This window comes from Pleurodeles waltl, chromosome 4_1, assembly GCF_031143425.1.
Source record: "Pleurodeles waltl isolate 20211129_DDA chromosome 4_1, aPleWal1.hap1.20221129, whole genome shotgun sequence".
NCBI lineage: Eukaryota > Metazoa > Chordata > Amphibia > Caudata > Salamandridae > Pleurodeles > Pleurodeles waltl.
In genome coordinates this window covers 953,680,870-953,703,999 of record NC_090442.1, presented here as the reverse complement: position 1 = coordinate 953,703,999, position 23,130 = coordinate 953,680,870, and the positions used below count along the sequence as shown (strand labels likewise).

Below are 23,130 nucleotides of genomic sequence, written 5' to 3'. Positions count from 1 at the left end.
CCGTGGTATCCAGACACCAGATTGCTGTACAGAGGACTGGCGGTGGACCACCGCCTCCTCCCCCACAACTAACAACATGGAGGAGCAAGTCTTGTCAATTATGCATCCTGAGGGCCTCGCAGGATTAGCAGGAGGACTGGACTCTGGTAAGACATATCTTTACTACTTTATCCCCCACACCCCACCTGCATGCCATCACATACCCCCACCCTTACCCTCACACCCATCACTCTAACAACCCACAGATACCCCACTTACACAACCCACACATCCCAAAAACAAGCCCTGCATGTAACACCAATGCATGGACATCCATCACAAAAGCATGTCCGGTACAGAGACTCACTCATGCCTCAAAATCACCACTCACACAAGGACCAAGCCAATAATGCAAGCACAGGAGTACAGGGTCACTCACTCATTGCACAAGATGGCACACACATACAATAACTATGCATTTACATCCCCACAGGACCCATACCCAACGTCACCGGACAGGAGGTGCCAGACATATCCAGTACCCCCTCAGAAGAGACCCACAGTGATGACAGCAGCTCTGCACGCCTGGATCAAGATGACCAGCCCGGCCCATCAGAGACCTCGGGGCAGTCGGTTCCCCTGACACAGTCACAAACCACCGCAGAGCCTCCCCCCTCAGGAAACACTAGCACAGCACCCACCCAGCGGGCCCATACCTCTGTCCCCAGGACACGTCAATCAGCAGTGTGTCCACCACTACAGGGAACCCAGGCAACCCCACTAACACAGGGCAATCAGGGACCTGGGGCCAGTGGCAGTGGGCACACGATTCAGGGGACAGAGGCACAGGATAACAGGGAAGCTGGGAGGACTGCTGTGCGACAGGGGGCGGACATGCCCAGGCAACCCACTCTCCACGAGGCACTTTCCAACATCATGGGACCATACCACCATTCCCAGGAGACCATGGGCACGGTACTGGCCAAGTTTCAAGAGACCCAGCGGCTGCAGGAGGAACACTACCTGGGGATCAGCGAGGACTTGAAGTCCATCAACACCACCCTGGTCACCATTGCAGGGGTGCTGGCAGACCTCCTCAACACCAGGAGGAACACAGTGGCACACCAACGAGTCCCTGACACTAGCATGGATGATGAACAGCCCTCCACCTCCGCCGGCGCTAGTGGACAGGAGGCACTGCCACAGGACCAACAGGACACCAGCACCCCACCCCCTGCAGATGGAGAACCACCCCGCAAACGGTCCCTGAGATCCAGGAACAAGACAGGGAACATTGCCAGGGCCCCCACCAGGAAATAAGAACCCTCTGAATGTCACTCTTCTGTCCCACTATGTCACTCTGTCCATCCTTAAACTGTCATTGCTCCACTTCCTATGCTCCTTTGGTCAATGCACCTGTTAAACAAATAGACTGGACTCTGCCATGAACATACCTCCACCATCCGCCCAGCCCATTTTACAACCCCATCCACTTATTTGCACAAGAATAAACACACTTCAATCACAAAACAATCTGGAGTCAGTCTGTGCTTTCACAAATGTGTAATTGCAATATCTATGAAATATAGCAATATCAATTTACTTGTTCACCTACCAATGTAACACAGCTGTAGGCCAGGAGTAAACATAGCAGAGGGCACAAGGTGGGACCCATATCTGTGAAATTGAAAGTAAAAGTGACAAGTCAGTGTCCATACACTAGTAAACAATAGTATGAGATGTGGGAAGCAGTTACATCTTCTTACCTGTGTCTCACTGGAAGTTTTGCATGATGAAGTTGTTTCAGTTGTGGATATCCTCTTCTTCTGCCTCCTCTTCTTCACTGTCCAAAAGCTCCACAGCTGCCACAAGACCACCATCTGGCACATCCTCCTGCAGAAAAGGCACCTGGTGTCGCAAAGCCAGGTTGTGCAGCATACAGCAGGCCACATTTATCTGGCACACATTCTTTGGTGAGTAGTATAGGGAACCACCTGTCATATGGAGGCACCGGAATCGGGCCTTCAGGAGGCCGAAGGTACGTTCAATTATCCTCCTAGTTTGCCCATGTGCCTCATTGTAGCGTTCCTCTGCCCTTGTCCTGGGATTCCTCACTGGGGTCAGTAGCCATGACAGGTTGGGCTAACCAGAGTCACCTGCAAAGGTCGAGGGACAACTGTTAGACACACACTAACCATTAGGGACAACCCCATACCCAGACACCTATGTCAACTGTAATGGGGCCTTGGGCTCACCTTTTAGCCACACAGTGCATCTAGCGTTGCCCCATCACATAAGGGATGCTGCTATTTCTCAAAATGTAAGCGTCATGCACAGAGCCAGGATACTTGGCATTGAGATGGGAGATGTACTGGTCTGCCAAACACACCATCTGCACATTCATCGAATGGTAGCTCTTCCGGTTTCTGTACACCTGTTCATTCCTGCAGGGGGGACAAATGCCACATGTGTACCGTCAATGGCACCAATGATGTTGGGGATATGCCCCAGGGCATAGAAGTCACCTTTCACTGTGGGCAAATCCTCCACCTGAGGAAAAACGATGTAGCTGTGCATGTGTTTCAGCAGGGCAGACAACACTCTGGACAACACGTTAGAGAACATTGGCTGTGACATCCCTGATGTCATGGCCACTGTTGTTTGAAAAGATGCACTGGCAGGGAAATGGAGTACAGACAGGACCTGCACTAGAGGGGGTATCTCTGTGGGATGGCGGATAGCTGACATCAGGTCTGGCTCCAACTGGGCACACAGTTCCAGGATTGTTGCACGGTCAAGTCTGTATGTGATTATGATGTGTCTCTTTTCCATTGTCGACAGGTCCACCAGGGGCCTGTACACCGGAGGATGCCGTCATCTCATCACCTGCCCCAGCAGACGTATCCTATGGAGGAGAACAGGGAGCCGAGAGTCATCTAACACTGAGGTATCACAATGCAGAAACGTTAGTAATCGGCTATGTGCTGGTATCTGTCTGTATTCCCCGCCTAGATAGGTGTGATGCAGTTTTTTTCCATGCCATGTGGCCCCCTGAAATGGCGGCTGCCTGACCTGTAAGGTGGGCCAAGGGGATATGGGGTAACTGCGCTGGTGTTGTACACCGTCGCGATTGGCGGTCGAAGACTGCTGAGCAATTCAGCATTTGTTAACATTGGGCCCTATGGGTCCCAGGAGCCAACGATGATGTATGCCAGCGGTGACGGTACTGCCCCTGTCAGCCCTGCTGCCCTCAGTGAGGAGGCTATTGACCTCCTGAGATCCCACTGTTGGGCAATATACCATTTTGAATGCCATCCAGGGTGTTGAGAGGCATTTGCAACAAACAAATGCATACCTGAAGGGCATTCATTCTGGGCAGGCAGCCCAACAGAGAGCATTTCAGGCTCTGGCCTTAGCACTGATGGCAGCCATTGTCCCTGTGTCCAGCCTGCCGCCTCCAACTTCCTCCACCGAGACCCAATCCCCTGTACCTCAGCCTATCCCAAGCACACCATCAGACCAGCATGCACACACATCAACACACAAGAGTGGACATGGCAAACATAAGCACCACACATCCCACAGGCACTCACCCAAGCACCATCCCAATGCAGACACACCAACATCCACTGCCTCCACTGTGTCCCCCCTCCACGTCCTCCTCCTCCCTCCCTGTCTCGTCTCCACTCACACCTGCATGCACTACATCCTCAGCCACTACCTCCATCACCAGCACGCCTATCACCACACACCGGTCACGTGCAATCACCACCCCACTAGCATTCACATATCCCCTGTGTCCCCTCCTAGTTTGTCTGTGAGCCCTCCTCCCAAACTACACAAACGCAGGCACACACCCACCCAACAGCCATCCACCTCACAACAGCCTCCGGCCCATGCACCTTCACCCAAATTCAGCAGACGTACACCACCTACAACTACTACCTCTTCCTCCACTCCCAAACCCCATCCATCTTCCCATCCCAGTGTGTCTAAAAAGCTCTCTTCCCTTTACCTCCCCCCCGTCCTTCCCCTAGGGCCAGGCTTTCCAGGTCCCAGCACCTCAGCCACCAAATCCCCAGGCACAGTGGTGCCAGCAACTGCGGGGTCATCGAGTGCGCCACCAATCAGGGCTGCCAGTGTTTCTACGTAGTGAGAGCAAGGACATTCTGCCACCTGCCAAGGTGAAAAAGGTGCCCACATTCTGGAGAGAGAAGCCGAAACTACCAGCCACCAAGGGCTCAGCAAAAATAAAAGGGGATAGTGGCAAGACAACTGCGGCTCCAGCAAAGGTGGGGAATGGCCAAAAGCAGAAGAGCAGGTCAGGAGAGGGCATGGTGGCACCGACTGTGGGACCAGTGTCACAACTTCTGTCCACGACAACACCAACCTGTACGGCGGTGAACACAGCTAGCTGCCCTGCCCCCACAACTGCCACCGGCACTACCACATGCACCGCCACCTGCACCGCTACCGGCATGTCTACAGCCTCAGCGACAGTCCCCAGCATCTTCCCCAGTGGGCAGCCATCCGAGGCTGCAGGAGATGTCCTGCTGCGTCCCTCTGCAGGTGCTGGCCCATGTACCCCCACAAACACCGCCGCCACAGACACCGCCGCAAGCACCGCCACCGGCCCCACGACTTACTCGGACAGTGGCACCGCTGACATGTCTACCATCCCCAGTGGTCAGTCGTCCGAGACTGTAGGAGAGTTCCTGGACCCTGGGCAGCTTCCATGAGGCATGACTTCCATCACTGTTTGCACCTGCAGGTGGAAGGCGAAGCCGCAGCAGTGTGGGGTATGCCTCTGCCTCCATGGCGTATCATGTTATCTGTACCTCGCCAATCTCGTGGCACACACACCCAGGTGAGGGAATTGTACCAGCCACACTGCATGTGGAGCACTCTGGGCACCATGCCCCCTCCAGAACCAGTGGAGAGATACATCTACTACCTCAGTCCTTGGCAGGATGAAGCACTCTGGGCCAAGGCCCCCACCAGAACCAATGGAGAGATACATCCATTACCTCAGTCCTTGGCTGGATGAAGCACTCTGGGCACAATGCCCCCTCCAGAACCAGTGGAGAGATACATCCACTACCTCAGTCCTTGGCAGGATGGAGCACTCTGGTCACAAGGCCCCCTCCAGAACCAGTGGAGAGATACATCCACTACCTCAGTCCTTGGCAGGATGAAGCACTCTGGGCACTATGCCCCCTACAGAACCAGTGGAGACTGTTATCCACTTGAGAGACTGTGGTTTTGTACTCCCCAGGATAAAGCAGTGGGCAAACCACCCACTTGAGAGACTTGAGAGACTGTGGCTTTGCACTCCCCAGGATAAATCAGTGGGCAAACCACCCACTTGAGAGACTTGAGAGACTGTGGCTTTGCACTCCCCAGGATAAAGCAATGGGCATGGAGCCCCCTCGTGCAGCAGTGGCGTCGTCATTTCATCTGGCTGAGGTGTCCCCCTCTACCTGTGGTGCCTGTATATTTTCGGTCTGATGCCCCAGCAGTGTTCTCTCCGTTTCCAGTCAGGTATCTAGTGTGGGCTTCGCCCATGCATTTTGGGCCCAGTGGTCCACGAACAATGATTGGTACACTATCCGGACTTGTGTAGTTGGTGTACATATTTGTATATACTGAATTATGAATTTTGACTATCTGATTTTTCATGATTACACAGGTTACAATCATTTCCATTTGTCCTTGCGTTCTTCCAGGGGGTAGGGGGGTGTAAATGTAATGTTGTTGCATGTATTTGTGTGTATGTTGTTGTGGGTGAGGGTGGGGGTATTGCGTGTTGCATGTGTGTGTCACTCTCTCCCCCTGTGTTGTAGGTGCAGTACTCACTGTGGTCGTCACCACCACTGTTCGTACTCCTGGTAGATGAGAAGATACACCAACATTGGTAACACCTGTAGTTCGGGCACCATGGCGTCCTGGTTCCTCGTTGGGTGTCGAGAGGTGAGTGTTTTCCCTTCTGTGTACTGTTTCTGCTGTGCTTTTGATCGCGTTGGTTCCGCCCCGGAAAAGGTGGCGGATAGGAGTCTTGAAATACAGTGGCCGGTACTTTGTCTTCCGCCTGTCTGTTGGCGGTGACTGCTGCTGTGTTTGTTTCTAGCACCGTGGCAGTCGGAGTGTTATAGTGGCTGTCTATGTTGGCGGTTTCCGCCATGGTCGTGATTAAATTTTTTTGCCGCCGGCCTGTTGCCAGGGTTGTAATGAAGGCCTTAGTCCTCACTAGCCTAGACGTATTCTCCAAAACCCCAAGTAGAACTCACTTGATACAACACCTTATACGTACAGTTGGGGATAAAGTAGCCTGACAACGACCCTATAGAATACCAGAGGCCAAACGACAGATAGTAGAACAGGAGGTGAAGACCATGCTAGACGCAGGTATAATTGAGCCCATGGTGTTCCCTAGTAGTCCTAGGGCCGAAATCCGTTGGCAGCACCAGGTTTTGCATAGACTTTAGACAAGTAAATGCTTTGTCTCACTTCGATTCATACCCAATGCCCTGGATTGATGAACTCTTGGAACATTTAGGACAAGCTACCTATATGACCACCATGGACTTAACATAAGGGTATTGGCAAATACCCCTTAAAGCTGAATATAGGGAAAAAACTGCATTCTCCACCCTCTCTGGCCTATATCAGTTTACAGTTCTGCCATTTGGACTTCACGGGGCACCAGTTACCTTCCAGCACCTTAAAGATATGATCCTTCACCCTTTTCAAGCATATGCTGTGGCATACCTGGACGATATAGTAATTTATAGTGCTACCGGGGAGGAGCACCTCGACCATCTATGCCACGTAATTCAAGCGTTACGTGTAGCCCATCTTACTGCAAACCCTGAGAAGTGTAAACTGGGACATAATACCATAAAATACCTAGGTTATGTCTTAGGGGAAGGAAAGGTTTGACCCCAAATTGAGAAAGTACAGGCCATTACCCATCTACCCCTTCCACGACACAAAAAAGACACCCAAGCCTTCCTAGGCATGGTGGGGAACTATCGTCGGTTTATACCCCATTTTTCTACAATTGCTGGCACCCTCACTGATTTGCTGGGTAAGACTAAAGCCAATCACCTGGCATCCCTCTCTAACCAAGAGAGACACAGTTTTGAGTGCCTCAAATCTCTCCTGACCTCTGAACCAGTACTTTCTTGTCCAGATTTCAGTAAGCCTTTCCTGGTTCAAACCAATGCCTCTGATGTGGGCCTAGGGGCAGTATTTTCCCAATCGGATGGGGAAGGGTTTCTACATCACATTGTATATATCAGCTGGAAGCTGTTACCGCAGAAGCGCCATTATCCAACCCTTTAAAAAGAGTTTCTGGCCATCAAGTGGTCTGTAGAGTCCCTCCTTTATTATTTTTCCGGACGTCCTTTCACTTTGGTAACGGATCATGCTCCTTTGAAGTGGTTGGCTCGCCATAAGGACACAAACGCACGTATCCTTTGATGGTTCCTTTCACTACAATCTTTCTCCTTTCAGGTTCTTCATTCCCCTGGGTCTCGCCTGCTCAACGCGGACTACCTGTCCCGGTACCCGTTGGACTTGCGGCTCTATCAGCCACTTCCTAGGGGGAGTGACTGTGATGGGCCGACGCTGCCTCTGTCGGACCCGTCATACCCTGGGGGCATCAGCACAATGGAAACACCCGACCCGGAAGTCCTCCGGGTGGGAACCAATCGGGTTACGCTTCTGGGTGACGGCGGTCAACGGCAGCCGCTCCGCGCCATCCCTAGGATTAAAAGGTAGGAGAAGGATGAATGCGGGGAGGCGGACGCGGGAAACGACGGAGAAGACCTCGCTGGTGATGGGAAGGAAAAGGGAGTGAGAGATACGACCTGAGCGTTTTTTACCTTTGGAGACCAGCGGGGAAGACCTCAGGAACAGCACCAGAAAGGCGAGATGACACATAGGCCCAGGAGGCCCTACACCGAACTCCGGCCATGCTCGGGGAAGAGCGTGGCCCTTGCAGGTGCGTGGGCAGAACATACCAGACATAGTGAGGTGGAGGGGGGAAGGAAAGAAGAGGAAGGGTGAGAATAAGTACAGTATTGTTGATTGCCCAGTTACGTTTTTTTCTTTTTTGTTTGTTTTGTTTTGGTTACACTATTTTTTCAGGAGTGGCATTCTTACGTTCATTTAGTTGAGTTGTTGAGCAGGAATCCTGTGACATAAAGACCCCAGAGAAAGTGGATTATAGGCAGATCAGGTCCGCTCAAAGAAAGTGAGATATTCATGAAGTCACAGGGAGAGAACCAAGGTTAAGGAACTGACTTGTCCTACGGCCAGTATAGAGGAAGAAAGAGGCGAGAACAAGAGAGGCAGGTCAAGAGAAAGAATGAAACGCAGGAAGTAGACAGAAAGAAAAAAAAAAAAAACATACAAAGAAAGGCTGAGATACCCAGAGAAGAAAGCAGGAAGAGAGAGAGAGTGAGCAAGAGAGAGAAAGGAATCAAGGAACTAAAGGAGAAGACAGAAGGAGAAAGAGGAGGAAGACAGGACTCAAACCCCAAACAGAGGGGAAACAGTAGAGAGAGAAAGAAAGGAAATAGAACGAATAATAAGACAAAAGAAAAATACATACTAGACCACTTACCACTCTCTGTTCTCTTTCCACATGCACCTCCTGTGAGCCCACCTGTAAAGAGAAGACGGCTAGAGGTGAACCAGAAAAGTAGCAGCCGAATACCCTAACAAACCAAGAATCACCTTGAAAACTCTTTAAAAAAATAAAAACTACGTACCATCTGACCACGGGCTCATTGTCATCATTGCCACCCTATTACAACCCCCTTCACCCCTACCGCCACCCCCACCTGGCTAATGTCTTTCATTTTTAGAGTAGCCCAAGCTGAGCATCAGCTTGCGGCATTCCATAAATATGGCACCTGGTTGCCGCTTTGTTATGACGCAAGTCGGAGGTAAATTTTTTGAAGCAAAACTACATTAGAGCAGTTTTGCACCAAAAATGATAAATATGGGCCATAATGTTTTGAAGCAGTGGCTCCGACCCACTGTTTAAATGTGGTGGGGATCAGAAAGTGTTGTTGTTCTGGCGGGGTGTACTGAAGTGCTCCCCACCCTTCCCATGGATGCAACAAACTGCTCCTTAGGTATATCTTGTCAGACTGAGCTGCTGCATTTTGTGACAACATCTTTACAAGCAGTGTCCGTAATACCACTTGAAAAACATGTAATCAAAAATGTACCACAAAAGATAGGTTGGGCCTCATGAAGTCAAGGACCTACTGAAACTCTCTAACACTCATACTGTAAATAAAAATATCTCAGCATAGTGGTGCAAACTGCACATAACTGAAAGTTCAAAGTAAAGTATGTATTGAAGCATTTTGATGATTATTGAATGAAAACACATTTTCAAAACCTGTGAAAACCTTCTTTATTTTTCCTTTTCTTTGAAACTTTTTGCAGTTGCTGGGGGGGGGGGAGGGGGCGGTGCTCCTCCGCCCTTATGGAAGAGCCGCCCCTGCATAACATTGGAGAAGAGTTTTCTTTTCTCCTGTCTTTTTCAACTTTACATATGCTGTACTGTGCAGAACGCATACAAACCTGGAAAATATGAAACTATGTCAAGGAATAATATTTTGTACTGGAAAGATATTCTTCTGGTAAACACATATGTTAAGCATCATGTATACACTCCTGCAATATGATGCAAGGGTTTGTGCATGGTGTAAGGCAGCATAAATTGCACTGCCATAGGAAGGGAGGAAAACAATGCCATATATTAACAAATCCGGTGCTTTTCTCCTTGCTCCCTTTGTTGCATTAATTTTTCATACATTTGGCATGAAGAATATGGAGAATCTCCAGTCAGTACTATCTACAAATCTAAACCACAAGCGTGAAAAAAGCAAATTCGTATAGAGCTCTACAAAATTTTCTTAACTACTTTTGTCAACATTGTGAAGTTTATTTTTAAATAATATGCCAAAAATGAATAAAAATGCTTGAGTGAGACAAGTTTTTAAACAATTATTTATTTCTTTTTTCATTCATTTTGCTAGACAATTCTACTGCGGAAATGTTTTTAGGAAAAATACCACTACTTTAATTTTTTTTTTTTTTTTTTTTTAACTTTGAAAACTTTATAAACTTTAAATGAACATTCGAAATTGAAATGTCCGATTATTCAAAGTTTTCACCACTCACTCTCCCCAGAGCTCAAGGCGTTCTCACATTATTTCCATCAGATGTAGTTGTTAGTCTTGATAATTGTTTGAATTTGTAACTACAGGCCGATTATTGAAGCTGGCTTGTTTCGTTTCAAAAATAATTTCTGATAACATTGTTTGCACTAGGCACATAAGCTAAGGGACGCTAAATAGAAGCAAATGACACTAAACGCTAGAATCTTGTCAGCCTTTAAATGAAAGTAAAGCGATAAAATAAACCACATCTTTGATCAATAGCAGACTCTTTCCTCCTTAATGAGTGAGAACTTGTATCTTCACAGTAGATATTAATGTTACTACTACTATTTTCATTTATTGCTCCACTCAATTGTCTATAATAGTGCAAAATCTCACCTGCAATTAAGAAATCTCGCTCCTCTCTCAATTAGAACATACAACAGACAGTCCAGAGCGTTTGGGTCTTGTATGAAACTTCCAGACGCATACATCAGGGACGGCTCCTCTTCTATGGCGGAGGAACGTCATCTCTCCCCCCCCCAGCTGCTGCAAAACTTTTACGAGAAAACGATAATAAACTATTTTTATTATTGTTTTCTTGCAAAAGGGGTGTGGCCACGAGCTGTGACAAGCACGAAGGGGGAGTGCACTCACCCTCATTGCGCATGTATGTTTGGCCGGCCAAACATACATGGGCACTGGGCTTTCCCCAACCCAGCAACGCAGGCTCTGCGTTCCTGGCTTGGAGACAGCAGACAGAGAACTTCAGTCTGCCTCGGAGCGCCTTGGTTGGGCACTGCCTCCAGTCCTAATGCTGCTTTCATGCTGCTAGCAGCATGAAAGCAGCATTACATGAAAGCAGCATTAGGACTGGATACAGGGCGGACTGGGAGCCTGTGCCTGCATTGGAAGAGAGGAGAGGAATGACGCGGATCAGAGCGGCGCATACAGTAATTTCTTTTTTTCAATTTTTTTATTCTCCCCCCACCTCCACACTCGTTGCCTCGCCCCTTTTCCCTCCTGTGAGCCTCCACTGGCATACATGCCAACATTTAAGAAGAGATAAGTGAGAGATTTACAAAAATAATTGAGAGAATGCACTTCTCCCACTGAAATCTATTGAAGCATAGGAAATTTCAAGCGGGAGATAGCCCAAAGAAAGCCATTTGTGTCAGTGAAAATTGGGAGTCTCACGCCTGAATCGGGTCTTTTGGCATGTATGCAAATGCCTCAGCAGCCTACAGATTTCAACCAGCAGATGTGTTTGCTTTGAAATACAACGAGGTCCATGATGTCTTATTTACAAGTGTGCATCCATGGCAGCCGCCTTTGAATACATATCTAATATTTGAACAAACTTTTTAAAGATGGTTACCACAAACGAGTATTAGTTTCGCCATTGCTTGTTAGCGTTAAGCGTATTACGACTGTGACAATATTTGCGCCTCCTGGGTGTTTGGCTATATTTTTTCTACTCGCTTGCAGCATGAAACATGGGTACAAAGCAACTTTGCGTGGGTTACTCTGCATTCTGGGTGATCGTATACACTTGGGGGCATATTTATACTCTGTTTGCGCCGGAATTGCGTCGTTTTTTTTTACGCAAATCCGACGCAAAACTAACTCCATATTTATACTTTGGCGTTAGACCCGTCTAGCGCCAAAGATCTTTGAGTTTGCGTCATTTTTTAGCATGGACACCTTCCTTGCGTTAATGATATGCAAGGTAGGCGTTCCCGTCTAAAAAATTACTCAGAGGCATGTGCGCCGTATTTATACTACCGGGCAAAAATGACGCCCGGGAGTGGGCGGGTCAAAAAAAATAACATCCAGCCGCTTTAGCGTCATTTTTTAGTGCCTGGTCAGGGCAGGCGTTAAGGGACCTGTGGGCTCGGAAGGAGCCCAGAGGTGCACTCCCATGCCCCCAGGGACACCCCCTGCCACCCTTGCCCACCCCAGGAGGACGCCCAAGGATGGAGGGACCCATCCCAGGGAACTTAAGGTAAGTTCAGGTAAGTTTTTTTTTTTTTTTTTTTAGTGGCATAGGGGGGCCTGGTTTGTGCCCCCCTACATGCCACTATACCCAATGACCATGCCCAGGGGACAGAAGTCCCCTGGGCATGGCCATTGGGCAAGGGGGCATGACTCCTGTCTTTGCTAAGACAGGAGTCATGTCAATGGAGGGTGGGAGTCAAAAAAAAATAGCGCAAATCGGGTTGAGGCAGATTTTTTGCCTCAGACCGACTTGCCCCATTCTTTGACGCACAAGCTCCATTTTCCCCTACGCCGGCGCTGCCTAGTGTGGGTAATTTTTTTTGACGCACACCAGTCAGCTCCGCCGGCTAACGTCATTCCATAAATAAGGCGCCCGCATGGCGCTTTGGAATGGCGTTAGCCGGCGTTAAATTTTTTGACACACAACTTCGTTGGCGCAGTTGTGCGCCAAAAAGTATAAATACGGCCCTTGGTGAGCGGAGGAATTTCGATGCAAACATACGGTGAACTCCGCGTTTACCATTAATCTCTGTCTGAGGCCTTAATGTAAATGTATAACTCTTTCCATATGTATTTTTAATAATGCCGAGATATTCGTGTATAGACCATAAATGAATGTTCACCGAGTCCGAGACCGATTTCTTTGTATTTCGAAAATGTTTAATTATTTTATCACAGCTCCAACATCCATGAGCTCTGGAAAGCTTTTCTAATTGCTAAAGTGTTTTTATGTGACAAATGCTTCATGCCCACACGGAAAAGAGATAAACAATCTATTAGGATGTAGTCCTGTTTCGACCTTTAACTCCACGCGTGAGGAGACATCTAATAACTCACTCTGAGATAAAGGTCATAACAGAATGCATCCACCAGGTACTTTCGCTGCATTTATTCCCAAACACGTACATAAGTGCACGCCTGCACACACACTCATTCATACACGCAAATATTCTCACACACATAATAATGCTAGAAATTATAATAAACATATTACATTTCTATATTTATAGCGCTTCCTACCTGAGTTTATAGGTGCTGGTGGGATCACAGAATTTATTGTAGAAAGTCCAAATCAATCCAGAATGCACGCAAACAACACCTTTCTGCAATTTGTATTCTTGATTTTACTTGTAAAAACTATGGGGCTTAATTACAAGGAGCTTGTGCCGTCGTTGCGTCATTTCTGGTGACACAGCTCCAGCGCTCTGCTACTTCCATATTTATGAAGTGACACTTTTGGCTAAATGTATCACTTTTCCAGGCCCTGCCTTAAAAAAACCTGTGTGGGTTTCAGCGTTGTCACATATCTTTTAATGTATGCAAAGTGGGTGTTCCATCAGAAAAAGTCACTTACAATTGATGCAGGGGTGTTTAAACATTTTCCTCTTTTGACGATGCTTCAAGATGCATCACACATAGCCTGCAATGTGTCAGAATTCCTACACCACCAAAACCCAGGCACAGGGACTGATGCAGTGGATTTAAAACAAGAATCCGGCTTTTTAAAGTCACTTCATACCCTCGAAGATGTCTGTTTTACACCTCCCTACCGATTGTAGTAGGTCTACAATGCGCCAATGGACCATGACATATATCATCCCATCATCCACCGCAGAAAGGCAATGTGACATTGTGTACTTTTTGCAAGGGACAAGCCAGGATTGTCACTTCCCCAAGGAGGAATGGGACCCCAAGTCAAGGTCTGTGTCCCACAAAGGACATTAAGTAAGTACGCACATAAGGTAGGTAGCAAATGTATTTTCCACTTCGCATTCCAACATGTACTTATATTCAGTTACTATACAATGTCACTCACTCTGCCACACATACTTAGGCTCTGCAAGCACATATGTATACTATGCCCACTGTATTATGGCAAATAGCCATACTGCATACATTACGTCTTACATCCAGGACCAGTGTAAAAGTGATAATGGTGATATTCCTCTATTCTACAGTTTTTTACATTGGTCCTCACACATTACTCTCCCTGTGTCAATCAAAACTAACGCATTACTTCAATTTCTGATGCACTGCTGAAATTGCATCAATTCTAAGCCCAACTTCAGCAATGTATCAGTTTTTGAGTGGATGCCTTGCAGCATCCTTCCCTCGGGTGCATCAGTATTTCTGATGCAACCTGGGACCCTACGCCATGGAAAGCCGTATTGTATATATGATACATCCGTGGCATCTGAAACTTTTTTGATGCAGCAAAAGTATCTTTTGATGCATCGCTGCATCATTTCTTGAAAATGAGGCCCTACGTTCTTGCACTTGATTAATGTAAACGTTTTCCTATTAGTTATTGAGGAGAAAATATCACATCACTAGTATTCCTCATTGATTGTTAAACACTATCACCTCACTTAAGAACCAGTACAGAGAAAGAAGGAGGATGGGCATGTTTTAGTCACCAGCACCAATTTTCAACATATTTTGTAGCTGGATTGGTATATAGAGGTATAAATGATGGCACCAGCAGAGGCATGGCTTCGGGGGAAGTGGGAAATTGGGGGTGTTACACCCCTATAATAAATCTATTCTCCAGTAAATAGTTGGGTAGTGGTGCTTTCAGTAGGGTATGGTAAGGTAGGTGTCAGATTTCACCTAGGATTTTTACATGCACACAGAGACAGAATCATACACACAGACACACTTTCTTTATATCCTCTCTGTGTTGATATTGTCTTGTAAGTAACCCTAACAATGTACACTGCTATCCATTTTCACTGCCCCTTAGGCCCCCTTCATGCTCTGCTTCATAATTAGTGTATTTCACCATAATATGCCAGCAATATGATTGCTGAGACATTGGAAGTTCACCCCCAACACACAATTGTACTGAATGCCCCTGGGTATCAGTGTTATGGCTGTATTTGTCCACATCTTGTTGTCTTGTGTAAAAAGCTGTCCGGGACATCTCCAGTAGTTACTCTGAGGTGTGCCTCATTCCTGAACCAGCTCCAAGTATTAATGTTGTTGCATCTAATTTTTAAAGATATTTGTAATAGTGTGGAGTGGAAACAGTGGTTAGTAACCCTGTTACTAGACACTTTTCCATGTCTCATAGTTATGTGAAAGATGCAAATGGTGGCAAAATGGAAAACTTCAATTAGCAAAGTCTCTAATATATTTACACTTACCGGCCTTCTTTCCATCTGTGGAGTTTCTTACTCTTCCTATGTTTATGCCTCGAGAATGTTGCCCCTCGAATGGCAGGATCACCTTATGATGCTAGTCACCATTTTCCTAAGAATTATTGTACACTTGCATTAGAAAAACTTTTCAATTTTGGTCATCTCCAGTCCAAAGGAGGTACTGTAATATTAATTTGCTTCTACTTTGATACTCATACATGTGGTGCTTCTTTCCTGAACTTGAATGGTTAGCAAGAATACTCGAGCTGTTTGCAATATTCCACCTCCAGTCAAGTTCACTGCTTAAAGGAATTATCTCAAACAAAACGGACGTCCAGCTTCCTGACTTGCATGGAACAAGAAAACAGGCCATGTCGCATGACCAACGGAAATCTGGACCAAACATGATATAAGCACTACTGGTCCTTTCTGTTGAGACAACAGTTTGAAGCAGACACAGATCTATTCCTCTCAGAATGTATTCCAGAACCATGCATTAACACCAGCAATACAGTCCTATGATTCCTGGAAGAAAAAGTCTATCAAGATCTGGATTAAACAGACATGACCACTAAAACGTAGGTATCAGGAAACAATTGACCCTTCTCAAGTTCTTCTGTAAAAATTGCATTTAGAAATTTAGAATGTAGCAAAGAAAGCAATCTTTTTATGCATAAAAGCCCTTTTCATTCAACTATAAAGAAGCCCCCCTCTAGTCGTGATACCTAGAATGATAAGAATGTGAACATCCTTCCAGTAATGGAGACTCATTCTCGTTGCTATTGTAAAGGTATGTACATATTACGCTTAGATTCCCTGAGGGTTTCTAAATATAGCAGCAAGAGAGTCCCACATTGGCCAAGAACCACAACGCAGTGGCACACATGACCAAATGGTTTACAGTTTCTGCAAGTAGATATTTTTAAACGCCATCTAATAAGAATTGATTCATGACTGGGTCAGTCAAAAATATTGTTTATTTAGGCCGTATTCTATACAAACCCACCAGAAATATATCCTATAATGTACATACAATAGAAAGGCTAAGAATACATCCCATGGGTAATAGATACAATGGAGAGGAATTGGGGATCCCCTATTTACCCACTAATTCCATGCAAGTTGTCTCCCAAACCTTTTAAAAAACCCTTGATCACAATAAAAAATCTCCGAATTGCACGTGACATTAAAAAAATCTCATGTTCACCAGTAGGCTGATGGCCTGTTCACGATTTTCAATTCCATATTTAATAAAAATTGCTTTTAAAAACACTTTCCTCACATTTAAAAATGAAAAGCAATTTGTTAAAATGTGTGCCTCATTACATTTTGTCTTCATCCCACAGGTGCACCTGTACTGCTCATCTTTCACAACTCATTTAGGGCGTAGCAGGAATTTAGCCAAGCCCTAATCTTTAATACAACATCCCAGAGTCTGGGGTTAGGTAAAGCCTCTATGTATGGGAAACTCTCATCCTCAGTCCATCCTTTTAACAAAAACTGAGTGCAAGATTTCACCCTAAAGTATCGCAGGTCCTCCTCTCTATCATGGTTATAAGCAGGCATTTGCAGCTCTGATTTAGAGATTGGCAATACTTGCTTCCACTGGTCTGGTTTTATTTCCACCCTGTTACAAATTCCATTCAATGCTAGTTGCACTTTGGTATCCCATTTTAACTACTTTTTTCAACCTCTTCTTTATGGAGGTGTGATATTTTAGGAGGACCTTCCTTGGTTAGTCTCTACCAAAACCTCAGTGTGGCTACAAACCCTAAATATCTCCAAGTAATGAGTTGGCTCTCCACCTTTTGGCTTGAAACATAGCTACGGGTGGTAATACAAGGAGTCTTTTCAGGCAATTACCCTCTTAGTGGTTCCAATCCAATTTGCCCACTAGAGTTAAAACTTCCACCACTTACAGGACAGAATAGAGCATAGGGAGGGCCCATCAAACTTCAGGCTGAATTGTTTTAAGCTCAATACTGAGGTCAGTGCAATAGTTTTTAGTGGTTCAATATGATCTCTCCTATTTAACTTTGTATTAAACCACAAATCCCAAATATTAATATTTTTCGACCACCACCACTTTGTTCCCACCCAAGTAATGGATGAACCCTCCATTTCCTTTCCCCAGCACCATTAGCTTGGTCTTATCTAGGTTAACAGTGAGCTTTTTCCTTGTACAATAGTTCTGAAAGACATCAAATATCTTTTGTAGCCCTATTTCTGTCATGTCCATTTGAACTAGGTCGTCCGCATACAATAGACATGAAACATGTGTACCATTCATCTTAGATAATAGACCTTTTACCTCTTTAATATTTTGAGTAAGTTAACCAGAAACAGGGAAAATAAAAGGAGGGCTAATACACAGCCTTGTAGCAGACCATTCTTAATCTGAATTGCCTTTGACAGGATGCCAACCGTATCTAGTAACACCTGGGCCCAGTTATGACTGTGTAGCTCTTGGAGGAAAAACAGAAGGTCCCTGTGGATTCTGAGCCTCATCAAAGTTTCCCACAAAATGTTTCAGTACACCAAGTCGAAGGAGCTACAGAAATCAACAAAACAACAAATACGTTTCTCTCTTAGATGTATTGATTTCCTTGCCATTGTCCATAAGCTAAAGCAATGGTCAAGGGTTGGATGACCTTATTTGAACCCATCATATTTAATTGAGATAGCAATATTTTCTTCCTCCCAAGACTTTAACAAGCCTAACAACACTTTGGAAAAAACGTTCCCGCCCACATCTAATTGGCTAATTAACCGATAATTCTTAGGCATCGCAGGGTCATCCTATTTATAATCGTCCTGATAATTGTTCCCTTCCAAATTTTGGCACAGTGCCCCATGGCCACGATCTTATGAAAGATAACATGTTAAAAGCGTTGCCCCAATCTACAATATTTTTTATTATCACGGCAGAGAGGTTGTCTGGTCCTGCAGGTTTAATTAGCTTAAGGGTCTGAATAGTTTCTTTTATTCTCTTGAGGGAGAACTACAACCTGACCTCATCACTTATCTTGAAGTTTACCTTCAATCCCACATTAGTATCATCACTTCTGTATATATTACTTATGTGAACAACCCAGTCATCTTCCCCAACTAGGCATCTAAATTTCCTTGCCACGCTCCCATCACGCACCAGTTGCCAGAATTTCCTAATATTGTTTGTTCAAATTACCTTGATCATGATTTGCCAATTTTAACTCATACAAAACAATTACCTTGTTCTCAACATATTCTTGTATTTGAATTTTGCTGAGCAGAATAGACCATCTAGTAGCGGGTTGTATTTGTTCTTAAGCCATCTCTCCCATTTTCGTATCTTCTGTTTTCAACTCTACCAGTCCCCATTAAACCAACCATTCCTTTGCCATGCATGGCAAGGTCTCCTTCCTCATTCTGAGCTCTCTGTCTAAGTCTTGTCCTCATACAGTTTATAACCAGTCCTACCACACAATCATACCATATCAAGTAGTAACCCTGGCCCTCCAACGCCTCTGGCACCTTTTGATTTATCATAATATCATTTAGAATTCTTCGACTTTCATGTGATATAGGTGCTGTTATGCATTTAGGAAACTCATCTTGCAGTGGAACAACAGTGTCTCATTGTTCACACTGTCCTATGTAAAGCACTAACTGTGGTGGCCTATCGTGACTTCACTTAGTGTGCAACACTTCAGACCCTTCCACAGAGAAAAGGTGCCATGCATTAATGAAAACATAGTTGATTCGGCAACCTTGATTTCCTACATGAAAGGATTGGCCAGGTGGGTTATCCATGTCTACCCGCCCATTCACACAAAACTGCCATGTAGACCATAAAAACGTTACTAGGGCATCATCACATGCTGAACAATAAAATCCTGGGAAAAAAGCTGGGGGCACCTGGGGACAGGACAACAGGTCTTTATGCATTAGATCACCAGAGGTTGGATCTAATTTGTGATTAAAGTCCCATAGGACCGTTAACAGCTGAGTGGGATAATCTATGAATATAGTAACTAGATCTTATGCTAACAACCCTAACTGCAATGCATAGACTTCAGTATTCCATGGCTGAATATTTATATATTAATCACAATGATAGTTAGTTAGTTAGCTTTATTTCGGTAAAATAAAATACCATCAAAGCACATGAACAAAAGACATAAATACATCGAAATTAAAAACAAAAAATGATAAAACCTCTATCTAGTAATAGCAAGCAATAAATATAACAATTCTGCCACATTGCAACCTTAATTTAAAAATACAATATGATAAAAAATCATTTTAGAATTATGAAAAACAATATTAAAAAGCATAACTACAAACCACAATGCATCACATATTCTCAGTTAGGGGCTAATTCTCATTGGTCCTCGCTATAATATTGGCTTTCGATTTACAATTGCGAACTCAAGACAAATATAATACTGTATGCCATGATTATGACTTCAAGGATTTGCGGCTAATGGGCCAATTTGCCTCCAGAAACTGTGCCAATGCACATGCCACGTTACCATAAGCATCTGATTTAAAAATCCTAAGAGCTAGACTCCCGCTCCCAAAACCCATGGATCTGCAGAGTGGTATAAGCCAACGTACCCTCTGCCTAGAATAAGCGGGGCAGCAAATAAAACATGGGCTATATGTTCAACAACTCGACATCCCATCGGATATAAGTCATTGTCAGAATTAGACCATTTACAAGTAAAAGAGCAAAGTGGTAATGTTCCTAACCCAAATCTGATATGAAGTGCACGTGCTGAAGGAGATACAATCAAGTCCATAAAGTGCTCAAATTCATAATGACATTTCAAGGATAATAAACTATCAGTTAGACTAAGCGAGGGAACCTCTGCTAGTTTTTTCATTTGTACACTCAGCCGTTATGCATCTTTCACAAGCTGCACAGCATTTTTTGGAAAGTGAGAGGGGTATGACCAGAAATCGCCCAGGCCAAGATTAAAAAGGGTTTATTTGAAGTAATTGCACCACCTAACTTTCTTGAGGGCTTGCGTACTCGTCACCAGCTATGATAATAAAATGGGTTGAGAAATGGTCAAGCAAAAAGGCATTCAGGATCTGGATGGTTTTAGACATTTGGTTTGAGTGGTCTGATCTGTTGTAGACATTAATACAAAGTAAGGGTAAAACTTGCTTTGTCTGAATAGAAAGGGCCAATATATCAGGCTACTCCACCTGAACTTCTTTAACTTTAACCACCTCTGATATTTTTATCCAATTAATAAGCCCTCCTGCTGCTCTACCAGCAGAGGACCGCCCCACTTCCTTACAAAAGGAACTATACCCCTGTCTCTATGTATTTGTGGTAGGCCAGGTTTCCTGGAACAAACATATACTAAATTTGTCTATGTACATCCCCCAGTCAAAATCATCTTTTTTATTTCTGATTCCTTCCACATTCCATGTTATAACATTTGATGTTAATGTCTCATGGACCCTAGAATTCTTGTGAGAGAACACAAAAGGGTCCACTCCAACATGACTCTGTATGAGTAGTGTTTTAGATGTAATATCTTTAGATGACATAGCCAGACTCTTCTGAAAGGAAGAATCTAAGATCCCATCTCTAGCTACATTTGTGGTGGTTTTAGAAATGGATGAGTTGCTGTACTTAGAAATTGTCCAAAGTGCAGTCAATCTATATCTGATACTGCATCTGATGGACCTGGCACACCTAGGCTAGACCTTTGTTCTACAAAATCATATTCCTTAGTTTGAGACTCATCTGGTAAACAAACTCCTGTAAGCTTGTAACTTTAGTTTTGGGACTTGGCTAATAAGCCACCTCCCACCTTGTAGGGCCGAGTGCTTATGAGCAAAGACATTGCATTCAACATTGGGCTATTCTCAGGTCGGATTCTTTGAAGACAGATACTTGACCCATTTTGCATGTGATGGCGAGCTTCCATAGATAACAATCCCTTTACCAAGGTTGAGCTGGCTAAGGTTAACTTAATAAACCTATCTTTTCGGTAAAGCGTTTAGCCAAAATTATGTCTGAATAAATAATGGAACCACATTGTCTGGTATTTCGTAACCAATGTACAACCTTATTTATCAGGGATGAATTATCTTCACATGAATTTGGGGGTAAAGGAGGTACCTTGCACATATAAAATGAATGATTCTCACTAAGGCATGTACGAAACATTTGAGTAACTATAGAGTCCCACATCATTTTTAGATGCAGTCGTGGCCCTGAGGAAGCTCTAAAATGGTCCTCAAAACACGATGGCCCATTGTGCTTGTCCGGAAAGCCTCTTGTATTGTGCAGTGGCCGAACAGAAACACTTGAGCCAGTTGCATTCACAAGGGGTCCTGATTGCAAAGAGGAGGGGATATTAGTAATCAGAGGTTCTTCTTTTTGTGCAGATACATTGCCCCCCGTCAAGCTATTTGCACGCAAGATGGTTAATACCTCTGTTAGTGCTTGCTTTAATTCCCTAACCTCTCCTTGCAGATGCAGTATAAGAGAAGCCACCTCCACCTGAGAGGAAACCATAGGGAGTAAATGTTCAGAAGATCGAGAATTTAAGGAAGGACCCACTTGATCACATGTTTGAGCTTGTAGGTCCAAATGCAGGAACTGATTAGAGCATTGGATGTTATGTACAGTCACAATATCTGGCGAGTATGCCGTGGTCCGACCCGCAGGTTTTGTATTTGGACTATCAGGCTGAGATATAGGGGCAGACGTAAGGTCTTCATTTGAGAGGACATTTCCTCTAGACGAGAGACTTACAGTCAAAAAGGGGACAACAGTACCAGATTTCAACCTTTTCCGTGGGATCTTCTCTTTTTTATGCAATATAGATTCAACTTCTTCAATCAGAGTATCGATCTCATTAGATACACAATTTGAAAGGGTGATGGTTTTTGAAGCTTCCGGAATTTAGGTTGTACTAAGCCGGTAGCAGGGCTTCCTTTCGCCTTGCGCTTCCCCATTAATAAAACAATAACACCTTTACACAAATTCAAGTGCCAGACGGAAACCCTCCGACGTTCCTACCTTAAAACCAAGGGGGGTGGCCCAGCCCGGCCTCACATGGTCTCAGACGGGCGCTGATGGGCTCACCATTGGCCCGGGCTTTGCACGGGCGTGGCCCACGCTTTGCCCGGGCGCAGCCCACGCTGTGGGACGGTGTGACATGCTACGAAGTGCTCGTTCTCGGGCTACGCACCTCCTTAGTGTACGGGGTTCCTGTGACACGGAGTCTGCTGCTGCTGCCATTGAAAGGATCCCACGCTGTGGGACGGTGCAACGCACTACGAAGTGCTCGTTCTCGGGCTCCACCCCCTCCTTAGTGCATGGGGCTCCTGGGACATGGAGTCCCCTGCTGCTGCTGCCACTGAAATGATCCTGTGCTGCGGGACGGTGCAACGCGCTACAAAGCACTCGTCCTCGGGCTCCGCCCCCTCCTTAGTGCACAGTGCTCCTGTGACAGGGAGTCCCCGGCTGCTGCTGCCACTGAAAGGATCCCGTGCAGTGGGGTGCTCTCCACACTCGGACAAACGGAGCTTTTGAGGCAGTCAATCACAACGATAGATACCTTTGTCAAGGGACCACTATAAAGTTTTATCTGACCTGCAAATTATCCATTGACTTTTAACCTTTAATATATGTCACTTTGTTGGTGACCTTTGTCAACACTATGGTAAGTATCGACCCAAGGGATGACCTGGACCATCCAAAGTTTGAGAGCTTCAAACTGCCATGTCTCCTGTAAGCACACAATCACAGACCTTCCTTGCACTTCTTTAACGACGTTTTGAGTTAACAACTTCCTGTATCCCCCTATGTCCCTATA

At 45.3% G+C, this 23,130-nt stretch overlaps 1 long non-coding RNA gene across 6 annotated transcripts in view; it reads right to left on the bottom strand.

Annotated features, from left to right (window-relative positions):
- LOC138288288 (uncharacterized) overlaps positions 1-22,422 on the bottom strand; it is a 421,935-nt gene extending 399,513 nt beyond the window's left edge. For all 6 annotated transcript variants that reach the window (XR_011202370.1, XR_011202367.1, XR_011202371.1 and 3 more), the window contains exons 1-2: positions 22,332-22,422; positions 8,609-8,650 (exon numbers count right to left, since the gene is read on the bottom strand). This is a non-coding gene — a long non-coding RNA (uncharacterized lncRNA). The remainder of the gene's footprint in view (positions 1-8,608; positions 8,651-22,331) is intronic.
- Positions 22,423-23,130: the final 708 nt, after the last annotated feature.